Below are 13,462 nucleotides of genomic sequence, written 5' to 3' on the forward strand. Positions count from 1 at the left end.
CGTTGAAACTAAAGGGCGAACATTCAATTATATTCAAACTATCTCTCCTCCTCATAATGTTTATCAGTACTAGGAATTATACTTGAGTCTTTTGGGCAATACAATTAAGGAGTTTTTCACCATACCTCTGCACGCCACAAGTGTAAGCAAACACCCCACCGACACCAACTGAGTAAATGAATATTAGCCTTCTTAGGAGTATAGCTAGCGTCAGACTAGTGTCCTGTCACGGGTATGTGTGTGTTCAGGTCATCCGTTATATTTAATTGTATAAAACAGGAGATTAGCACGGGTTTTGTAAGCCTTTAAGCTTCGAAAAGAACGTCACATTTTTTTTCACGTCAATTTAGCATTTTTTTTTTTACATCTGATAATGGCTGTTGTGTTCAGAAAATGGGAGATAGAATGAGAGAATTCAATTATCCGAAAAAATACTTGGAACGTTAATAACATTTGTCAAGGTCCATTAATAGAAAAAAAAAAGCATCCAACTAAAATGTAAACCAAAACAGTTTAATAATAATAATGATGATGATGATGATGATGATGATAATGATGATGATGATGATGATGATGATGATAATAATAATAGAAAAGTCACATTTCCAATTACTTGACTGATTTCAGTTGGAGATCTTTCAACTATAAATCTAAATATTGGCAATTAAAAGCTGCAAAAGATTTTTTTAGATACGTTTAAGCATCTTTATGAAAAGCTCTGTCTATCAATTGATCTGTCACAAGTTTGAAATAGCATTTTCGTCAGTCTGTCACGTTTAAGTTTTAAATAGCAGTTTCGTCAATGTGTCACACTTAATTTTGTAAATAGGATTTTCTTGGTTTGTCATGCGTAAGTCTGAATTAAAATTTTCGTCAGCTTCTTAAGCTTAAGTTTATTTTCCTCAATCTGCCATGCTAAAATAAAAAAAAAAATAGCATTTTCGTCAGTCTGTCACGATTAAATATTAAATGACATTATTAGACACGTCCACACAACTTTATAAAAGACTCTGCTCGTTTTCCTGTCAGTTTAAATTTTAAACAGATTTTCGTCAGTCTGTCACACTTAACTTTGAAACAGCATTTTCAGATGTCTTTGCAAATCTGTATAAGACTCTGTCCATCGGTCTGTCTGTCACGTTTAAAGTTGTCAATAGCATTTTCATCTCAAATTGCACAAATTGAATAGACGCATGTAAAGTATATCTGTTCATGTTTTTTTTTATCATCTGACATTCACCACAAATATAATTACATTGAAATCAATTTTTGGTTTTCAAGACATCAGGAGAAAAATTCAAAATATTTGTCATAAACAATTTTGCTTTCCTTTTAAATGATTCCATCTTTTGTGGAAAAGTATTGAAAAAAAGCCCCAACAAAAAACAAAAAAACAATTATTGTTTTAAATTATTTAGACTTATTATTTGTTCTCATCTAAATTGTTATTTTTTCAATGTTTTCGCTGAATGTAATCGCCAACATTTTTCAAATTAATCTTTTTGAATTCATGAATCTTTGTGTTAAACCCAGAAACTTATACAGAATTTCAAACTGAACCCTTTATTTATAATCCACGGAGATACATTGTCCTTGTTCTATCAGCTATAATCAGGTATAAGTGTTAAGTAATTTTTATTTTATTCTTAGTATCACCTACAGTGGAGATTGAACCTTCAACCTCTAGAAAACTACCACTTAGAACTGATTGTTACTAAATGCGTTTATCCCTTGTGATACTAACTAAAAATAAATAAAAATTACTTAACATTTCTATACTCGGTCATGGCTGACAGAACGAGAATAATCTATCTTCAGGGATCAAATAAAGAGTTCAGTTCGAAATTGCATATAAGCTGTTAAGTTCAACTAGAAGGTTCCCAAGTTTGGAAAGATGCACCCGAAGAATGGTGGAATATGGTTGGAGGTTACAGCAGCCGAAACTTTGCAAATATAACAAGTTTGAATTTTACCAGTAATAGAAATTATCAATCCTCATGTAAAGTATTCCGGAATAGTCATGAGTTTTTTGTCAATATCTGTAATGCTATAAGTGTAAATATATACGACATAATCACGTTTGACACAATGGGCCCCGAAGTTAAGCAACAATGAGCTTGGCCAGTACCAGATGGGTGACCATTTGGAACTTCCAGGTGCTGTATGTGCTCTCCGCTTATCTCGGCATTGTTTCCAGTCGTCCTGGACTTTCCTTGCCACTGGACTCTAGCAGTGCCGATTCAGGAGGGGTGTGGTTGGAGATTGCGCAACCCTCGCCATACAAATTACATGCGAAGCTGCCTCTACAGAGGATATCCTTCGTCTTTTGAGTCTGAATGGGGACATATAAGTGTAAGTAAACATGAACTTAACAGTAAACATATGCATTTGGTATGCATTTCCTTCTAAAGTTAGTAAAATGTTCAGAGAGAAAAAACATCTATAATATATATAAAAGCGAAAATGTGTGTATGTATGTATGTTTGTATGTGTGTTTGTGTGTCCGCTAAAAACTTTCGACAGACACGACGAAAATTCACAAACTTGGTATCATATTGAAGCTCCATCCTTCGCTCGAAAAATATCGAAAAATTGGCCCAAAAAATTAATTTTTTCACCACGAAATCGACAATTTTTGACAGGGGGCGTCAACAAATACTGTCCTCTCGTGACGACGACCGGTTCTACGCATGCGTCAGATGACTTCATGACCTGATTTACTTTAAATAGTTTAAAAACTGACTAAATTTCATGTACGTCGTGTTAACTCAGTTGGTTAGCGCGTTGGTTCGTTATCTAAACGTTTTGGGTTCAAATCGTGGTGTAAGATGTCTTTTTTTTTTAATTTTTAAATTTAAATATTGAACCAGTGTTATTTAAACCATTTTTCACGTAACGTTCGTTTTTCTGTTTTGTTTTTACTTTGCTTATTCACCCCCGCCCACACACCCCAAAACACCCGGGTACCCACCGATTTTTTATATTTTAATATCGAAACAGGCTTATTTTTCACGTGTTCGTTTTTCTGTTTTCGTTTTTGTTTTTTCGATTTTTGCATTTAACATCGTTCATTTGCCTTACGTTAGTTTCTTTTGTGTTTTTTTTTCGATGTTTTGATAACCCCCCCCGTTTAAGTTTTAACGTTGTTTTCTTTTTTTACTTCGCTTATAACAAACAAACCTGGTCATTGACCTCATTTGCTGAATAGCTATTGCTCTACGACTTCCGTGCGCGCACCTGTCAATTTGGTTCTTACTTAAATAAATTCAAACATCTTTCAATAACTCATTCTGGCTGGCCGATTTTATTTTCAAACTTCGCCTCAGGGCTTCGGGTTCGAACTTACCAACTTTACCCCCCCACCTCCGGTTTCTTTTTTATTTAAAAGCACACACACCTCCAAACACCCGGGCAACGCCGGTTACCCCCGCTAGTTAACAATAAATGTAAAAAGCCTCCAAAATCTTTGAAATGGAAAGATGATCAAAACATAACTGAAGATTTAAAAGCAGTTATTTGAACACACAATGATTGTATCATTTATTTAAAACGATATTGGTTAAACATATGTAAATAATTAGTCATAATAATGTCAAGTTGTTGTTGTCTCAGCCAGCATGCATTCATTGGCATGCGTTGATTCAACAGATGCATTACGCAAGCTGCATGAGCTCTTATAGTTTCAACATCATCTTTGATGAAGAAGATGATGATGATCATCATCATCATCGTCATCTTCATCCTCCTCCTACTTACTCTTCTATTTAAAATAACATGCATTCTATTTTCACTATTTTTACTACACAGTAATAACAAAAAATAATTCTAACCTTCCATTTACACACACATATTATATATATATGAAATTTATTTATACAAACACTACATATGTGCATACATGTTTCTGTAATCACCCGCGTTGGGGGATTACGTCTTCAGGCCAGGAATTATCGTCGCGAACAGTTCTCGATGATAATTCCTGGCCTGAAGGCGTAATCCCCCAACGCGGGTGATTACAGAAACATGTATGCACATATGTAGCCATCAATGTTTGTATAAATAAATTTCATATACCTGCTCTGTTTACTCATTGAGCACTCTTTGGTAGACACATGTTGTCTCATTGGATGTACTTATAGGAAACTAAACTCTACTGGCTAAATATATATATATATATATATATATATATATATATATATATATATATGTTTTGTTAACGCCGTCCACGAACGAGCTGATTTTAATATTCGGATTTTTAATCGACTTTTCATGGACTCTATATATTTTAACTTATCGCTACTTACTATATATTTTAGTTTTCACTTTTAATTCTCATTTTCGCTCCTTTGCACTTTTACTTCAACACCTGATGATGATTCGTGGACGAATCGAAAGCGCTCGTGAGAGAAACAATTATGGAACTTTTATTAATATTTTTGATTTTAATACAAAAAAGATTATACGGAAAATCGAAAAATTAAAAAAAAGTATCATAAAGCAAAGTGTCTCCGTTGCATTTAATAATATTTGCTTATTTATATATAATATAAAACTGAATGTCTATGTGCGCGCGCGCGTGTGTGTGTGTGTGTGTGGTCAAAAATAGGCTCCTATATGGTTGACTATTTTAAAAAACTGATTACATATAATGATAGAAGATGTATCGAGGATCAGGAATGGGTAATTTTGATCAGGCAGAACGGTGGTTCATAAAAATTGTGGGGTCTGCGTTCGCGCCTGGCTCCCAAAGTATGGAAATAAAAAAATGAAAAAAAAAAAAAAACGTTTACAAGTGTTTTTGATATAGATGTACATAAGAATACTTTGATAAGTATGTTTCAACTTAAATAGGGATGGTATAATAAAATTGTGGGGTCTGCGTTCGTGCCTGTACTCCATGGAAATATGGCACGAACTTTTACAAAGACTTTTCATATCTATTTGCGTAAGTATACTTTGATAATTATGTTTAAGTTTGAAGAAATATGATATAATACAATTATTGGGTGTTCGTTCGCGCCTGACTGCCATAGAATGTAAATATGTCACAAAGTTTAACAATGTTTTTTAAAAAGGGTGAGGGTCCACAATAACAGCTTAACTTTAATCTTAATTCACGTTAGCTTTTATTTATTTTTTTGAGTTGAATCATATTGTGTCGAATAAATTCACCTTATAAATTCACCTCATAAATTCACGTTCTTATTAAAGTGAAGGCCAGAAAAAAAAAAAGTCGGAACTTTAGACAATTCTCGACACAAATTTTGCATAACTCTGTTTTTTTCCTTCTCCACTTGCATATGGCACTCTTTCGAAAATAGATAAATAGATAAATAATAAAAAATAAGAACGTTACTTGTTATCGTGTCAAAAAAGGAAAAAATCCTGCTCACGTGATTACGTGTCTTTTTAAAAACATTTACATAACCTTTTTATTTTTATTTATATATCTGTTTAAGCTTTTTTTGTCAGTGTACTAGAAGGAATTCAGTTGATTACAACCCTTTCTGCGTGTTCTTTACATTACAATAGTACAACCCCGAATCTGACAGCGTAATACTACCCCGTTCAATACTGTAGAACTGAAACGAAGCTGTTCTGCTTGAAAAGGGCGCCATTTTCTTCTTATTCATATTTATATCGAGTCTTTGTTTTAAAAAACTAAAGTAATTACGTGTTTACTTTGTTAATATTCCATTTTGCTGTTACGGATTATTTTACTAAAGTTTCATTATTTTTCAAAACTGTTTTTGTTTCTTTGTTTTTCGATATTTCGTCGATATTATTTAGTAAAAGTGTTTAGCAGAAAAGCCAACAAACGACTACCCGAAAAAATAAATATACAAGAAATAAATGTTACCATAGTCAATAAAATTTCAGTTCATGTTTTTTTTTGTTTTGAAATAGTTTTTAATGCTCTTTACTTGAAATAATTTCAGTGAACCGAAATTAAAACGAAATTTGAGGCGATAACTACTTAAATGAATTTTTATATAAACTACACATGCCATAATCGAATATTCCTCAAGCACAAAATAGCGGAAAACATTAAAATATGGTTATAAATATTCTTTACGTTTACGGAACTCTCTTAAATTGTTAATACAGAATGCTCAGGTGTCCTTCCTTCAAATTGAAAACGGGGCTCTCCATTTCAAAGTCGCTGCCATTTTGATTTTTTTTTAAAACCAGTTCGTGAATTAAAAAAATTTTTTTTTACAAACTACTTAAAAATACAAACCAATGAACTTTTCTACCATAAAAGTAACTTTTATTTACTATGGTAACATTTATTTCTTGTATATTTATATTATTATATATATAACATTTTCTCTTTGTAAGGAAACATCATTTTGTTAGTCACTCTTGGCTCCGAATGGAAACAAAGTTGATATAAAAAAATATATTTTCGCGAAAATTATCTTTACTTTCATCATATTTTGCTCAGGGTAAAATTTTTGAGTATCAAAACCTATCTCTTTACAACCCCCTCCTTTTCATAACCTATCATACTTTCATCAATCACAGTCCATTTTCTGTAGGCTGTTTTTGAACCCAGTCAACGACGGGTACTTCCGCTAGTATATATATATATATATATATATATATATATATATATTCTCTGGAAATATACTTTATTTCCTCATAATATATACCAATCCTTATTTAAGAAGCTCAATGTAATTACAGAACAATACAGTGAATAAATGGCAAAAGACTATATTCCAAAGTTCATGATGTTGACCATCTTATAATTTATTCCTTTAATTCAGTTGACATTTACAATTCTTGATAGTATCTGTTTTGTAGCACACAATCAATCACTTAATTATTATATCAATTAATGAATCTATTTTGCCCTTAACTGATCAGAAGAAATAGCAACAATCAATCCATCAAAGGAAATAAAGTGCGTCTTGAGATGATTAAAATTAGGTATTTACAACTTTTCTTCCAATTTTTGGATTTTAACCAAATGTCAACTAAATTAAAGTAATAAATTATAAGATGGTCAACACATCATGAACTTCGGAATATAGACCATTGTCATTCATTCACTATATATATATATATATATATATATATACTAGCAGGTCGCCCGGCATTGCCCAGTCGTAAAATACGCTTAAATGTAATATTTTGATTAATGCATATTCCGTATTTACTATTATATCATATTGGATCCAATAAATACTAATGATTTAAAAAGATGATTCGTGTGCCACAACCGCGAATCGAAACCAAAACGTTTAGCTTACGATTTACTTTTTCCTTTGACATTAATGCCTGAGCTATGAAGACATGTTTGCTTCAAAGCTAAAATTTAAAACATTAGCCAATAGCTATTACCTTACTCATGTATATTCGTAATGGCATCGTTCGACTTTCACCTGGCAAATTCCATTTTTTAATTTTCACACTTTTGCACCAAATATTAAGTTTTGCATGGGTTCGAATACCCTAAATATTAAGTTTCATGTCTGTAGACCAAAAACTGACAGAGGAGTTTGGGAGGCAAAATTTTAAAAACAATTATATATATGTATATATAAATATATATAGAAAAGGTGTGTGTTTACTATAACACTTTTATGCAAATATTATGCAAGTATAAATCATGTAGAATATTTGTATGAATATAATTACACATAATAGTTAACTAAAGATGACCATCCCATAAGAAAACTGAAAAAAACTAATCGGGAATTAATGAAAATGAATGTTTAAAGGAATATGCAAATTAGCTAGATCTTTTGCAGATGAATACAATTTCACGACACATATATAACAAAGTTGTATGTTCTTTTTAAATAAATAGAAAAAGGGGCTTTTTATATGACTATTAATACACAAAAAACAAAATTAATAGGAGTATATATAAATATATATATTTTCCCATAAATTTCTGATATATATATATATATATATATATATATATATATATATATATATATTTATTAGAAATTCATGGAAATCCAAAACGATATATATTTTTCTTTAAAATAAGTTTATAGACTGGTTTCAATCTTAATAGATCTTTATCAAGCGACGTTTTTTTTTACATTTTTAGTTTCTTTGTCAAAGATATAAAATCTATCTTTTAGAAGTACAAAGGGTGTTAATTCAGGATGAACTGAAAGTCTTTCCAAGTTCCATATGTAACTACATATATGCATAATTTTCACAGCTATATATATATATATATATATATATATATATATATATATATATATATATATATACATATAACCTATCACATTTACTGTTATGTGTAGAATGTGTTTCAAATGTCTAAAGAATGAGCTTTAGAGTTCACTTTAAATTATACACGCGCGCACATATATACATACACATATATAAATTATACAGACACACACACACACACATATATATATGCATACACATATATGTATACATACATACACATATATACATATGCATACACATATATGTATACATACATCCATACGCAGACACACAACATATATAGATATATATACATACATATGCATACACATTATATATATATATATATATATATATATATATTATATATATATATAGAGAGAGAGAGAGAAAGTGTTTACATAAATAAATAATAATACATAAATAAAGTACAATGTGTTTATATATATATATATATATATATATATATATATATATATATATATATATTAGAATATGTAAAATAAAGTTCAATATATATAAGCAAATTGTACTTTATTTTCTCCATATAGGAGTTAGATATTTCAACATAATATATTAAAACAAATTATCGATACATTTTCCAGTATTTATTTCAAAAGTACAGATTTATAACAATAATATACCTTAAATTGTGAATGACTCTACAAATGCATTGCGTTTTTATCTCAGATTTCTTTCACTCATTGACTTTAAACTTGTTTGTAGAACTTTGCGATAGAAACCATTCACAATTCTAGGCTCACAAAAGCAAACAAAGGGAAATAATTCAGTCACTCCTTTTGTTATTACAAATAAAAATAGTATTTTTTTAATAATGATAACAGGCATAAAATTAAATGGGGAATTTCTTAGCCAATGATTAAAATGGTTAAATTTTTCATGTAAACTTGGGAACACAAACTAGTGATGAACAAACCACAATCTTCTATTTGGAGGTCAAATATGAGCTGTTTCCAAAACCAACGAAAATCAAAGCAGGAATTATTGAATAGTCTTGTGCCAGACAAGGCTGTTTTAAATATCGTTCATTTTTAGTCAAAGTCGAAATTTGGCACTAAATGATTTCTGGTGTCTCGACAAAATACGCGTCTCTTTGGAGATGTGAGGAAGGACACCCATCTGTAAAATGTTTTGCTTCAAACAAACTATGACTGTTTTAAATAAGAGCAGTTGCCAAAAGGTACACCCGTGCAAGGAATAGAAACCTGTCTACAATTGGATAGTCAGTCAACAATCAGTGTTTTCAAAACTAACCAGAAAAGCAGGAATTATTAAATAGCCTTGTGCCAGACGAGGCTAATTTGAATATCGTGCATTTTAGATAAAATCAAAACTTGGAATTAGTTTATTTCTGGTGAAAAAGTAGGATTGTACCAGATAAAAATTATGTTTAGAGGTGGAATAAAAAATAATAATGGTAATGATGTGACAGCAGAGACGGTATAGGTAAGAAAAGGTCGGAGATTATATTACGTTCTAAAAAATAACAGCCAAGATAAGAACAATAGTCTAAATGATACCAGATATCAATCATCACCTAAAAAATTCCGAAAAATGGACGCGTTGTTCTGATATTCTTGTACTAAATGACAAAAGAAAATAAAAACGAATGAAAACATTCTCCGTACGACCAATTCCAAACATCTTTTCCTTTTTATTATAATGAAATGTAACACTTGTATATTTAGCAGGTGATATTATATACAGTAGTATTTAATTTGATTACATTTGGCATTCCAAATTGTTGAAATTTTGGTGAAATTTTACTCAAGGTTTTTGAACTTATAAGTGTTCCCGATCAAATCAAATTTATTTGTCCAAAAAATGGCAAAGCACAACAAGCCATGTAAGGAGACACATAGAAGATATTTACATTCACCTACAGTCTGAATATTTGCCCGAGGTTGCTTTAAACCCGAGATATAGTAGTCATTGTCACAAGCTTCTTTGGCAACCTGTTCCACACAGTGGAAACATGATTAGAGATTATTAATTGCTAAGATTATTAAGTGGTAACTCCCTATAAAAAAAAAAATTATGGCTGACGTGAAATTACTTGCAAATATCAAAAAGGAGTCAGAAAAACTAACAAGCATAACTACATTTAGTTGCGTTATAGAAATGTATTTGATCGAATAGATTCAAGTCAAATTTATTTTGGCAAAAATAGCAAAGCGCAACAAGCTATGTAGACGTTAGTTATTCACCTAGAGTCTGAATGCTTGTTCAAGGCCATTTTAAACCTGTATATGGTAGACATTCTCTTCTCTGATAGGCTGCTCTATTGAGCAGAAACATGGACAAGAATGCTGCATTTCTTGTATGGAAACTTTTGCAAGTGCTCACAAAAATTGCGATTTGATGCTGGGATGAAAAACTCTTTGAAAAATATAGTTGAATTCCTATTGATAATCTTTTATGCCAGAATCGCGTCTCCTCACATCCTCTGCTGTTATTTATTACTATTAATAGTAATAATAGTAATATTATAAATATCTATGCTTTTGTGATACTCAAATTATGTGAAGAGTGTTCCATGCCAAATTTAGTGGAATTTTTTTTATTAAATAGTTTTCAACCCAATAATCTTTTATTAATATTTACTTACTTGAAGTTCCCTCACAATGGTCGCTCACTGGCAACAACAGATAGTGTTCCCTTGAGTCTGAGTGACAATAAGCTTTACCATATTTCACATGCACTTCACACTTGTCAACAACCATTACAAAATATATTACATTCTCGTAACAGCTGCTTATCACGGAGTTCGCGATGATACCAGTTTTCTCTGGAACATAAGTGCCCCAGGATTACAGTGTGCTCAATGCCTTTCCAGTGGAGAGGTTTGGATGGTGTGCGCCCCTCTTCAGTCTTTCTATCCTCTCTGAACCTTCATGACCATATTATTATTATTATTATTATTATTATTATTATTATTCATTTAAAGTTTTCACACTAATTTTTACCAATGATAAATCTCATAGCTTTCCCTGGAGCCTGAGTGACAGCAAGCTTCCTCTGTATTAACATTTATTTAGCAGTGGTAGGAGTATAATTAGATTATAATTTGGAAACCTCTGTAACACATCCAGCATGCCAAAGGTTCTTTGTGCCAAATTTGGTGAAATTCCATCAATTAGTTTTGGAGCTTATAATTGACCAACAGATAAACAAAATAAATGTTTAAAATAGATTACGGTTGTGCATTATAACTGGGTTCTAAACCATCGAAAATTTACGGGAGAAAATGTAGCTCTCAATACAACTCGAACCAGCATTTAAAAAGAGAGTTATTTGCATAACCACTTTAAATAAACTCAGCCAAAGAATTGGTTAAGTAAAGGTCAAATAACACTCCAGAGCAAATGTCACTTCTGTTGAAATATTCAATAATTTCTATGTACACATTCTTAGTTTTGTACCTGAAGGTAAACATATAATCTGTTGAGTATCCGTATTGCTGGCCAGTTACACAGCCAAAAGTGATACTATTTAGAGCCCCAACACATATACTGTCTTAATTCAACGACCTAAAAATTCGTAAACGATGTATTATCAGTTATATACAATATATATCAATATCGTCAGTATCAGCTTTAATTTGTGCATTAATGAAGTTATTTTTTTATATAACATCAACACCTATACATATACAGTGTGTGTGTGTGTGTGTGTATATATACATACATTATATATATATATATATATATATATATATATATATATATATATATATATATATATATAACTACAGGCTTTTCAATAATATGAATTTGTGTAAGTGCACTTTAAACTTCAAAGACAAAAATTTAAAAATTGAAATAAAAATAGTAACAAGAGGTTCAAGATTGGGATCCTGAGTACACCCGCAGGCTAAGGGCATGCACATTTATTCCTGTGTAATGCTAGTTTTGTCTATACTAGTGTGTGTGTATATATATATATATATATATAGTATGTATATATAGTATTTTTTAAAGTATATATATATAGTATTTTTTAAAGTAAAAAATACCCAAACAGTTTCCACAATGCGAACAGACAATGAAATTAAAAAACTGATTCTGCAAACTAGTATAATTTTATTGACTAATTCATGTAAATTCTTTAAATCCTATAGCAGCCCTCCATTTAAATATTGTGACTTTTCCAAAAAAACAAGCAAATTGTTTCTTTTCTAATTTGAAACCGTGCTAAAAAATTTAAACTTTTTTTCACCTACTAAGTTATGGAAATATCTTCTATTCTTCCTATACATGCATTTAAATGATCCCCCATTTGACACTTATTTTTGAGACTTCAAATGTAAGAACCCCAACTCTTAGGGGGGAGGGGAAAAGAGTTTACAACATAAGCGGAGGCAACTCAAAAAAAGAAAAGAATATTACAATCGCTTGTAAGATCGATGTTTGTCAATGCAAGAAGAATTAATTTGCAGGTTGTGTGGCGAGTAGAAAGATGGAAAATTCAATTTTGTTGCTTTTAAGAAGTTTTAAGATTTGTTTATGTGGTAATCAAGTGCTTGAGATGGAAAAAAGTTCTACTAGCAGTAAAGAATATGTTATTTCTCTCTTTTCTTTTCAAAAACGCAGCCTGGACCAGTTACCAAACGTTGTGGTAAAACAGTCAGCACTTTCAATATTTTAGTTTGAAATAAATTGAGTTAATCATGTGAAAGGATTGAATAAAGAAAATCAAAAAAGTTGTCGAGTAGAGTCTACAGACTTTTCAGCATGTCATATTGCATGCAAATAAGAATGCAAAACAATTTGCATTCTTTGGATCATTCAGATCTACTGATCTCATCTTTAGTGTTATTCTTACAATGTTTCGAACTATGTAAGCTCCGACCTTCTTCAGGTGGATCTTGCTAAACTTGGGAATACAACTGTAAATTACTTAAGAATTCTACTCGGTCATGGCTGACAGAATGAGGACATGCTACCCCATGAATTAAATGAAAGGTTTTGTTCAAAAGTTTGTGCAGATTCCCGAGTTTGACAGAAAGATTCCCAAGTTCGGGAAGAAACATGTGAGGAAGGTTGGAGATTACATCGGCTGAAATGGTATGAGAATTACACCCACAATGAGAGCAATAATCCAAATAATCCAAATTATCAATTCTCATCTAAAAACTTCGGAAACAAAGCAAAACATGAAATGTTGAAGCATTAAGCCGAAGGATGAAACCCTATTTACTTGCCTCCCTACAAGGACAGAGTTAGACACAAGGTCGAATTTTAATGTGGTGGAG

The sequence above is a fragment of the Euprymna scolopes genome, chromosome 13, assembly GCF_053919585.1.
Source record: "Euprymna scolopes isolate OS-2025 chromosome 13, ASM5391958v1, whole genome shotgun sequence".
In the NCBI taxonomy this organism is placed as follows: Eukaryota; Metazoa; Mollusca; class Cephalopoda; order Sepiida; family Sepiolidae; genus Euprymna; species Euprymna scolopes.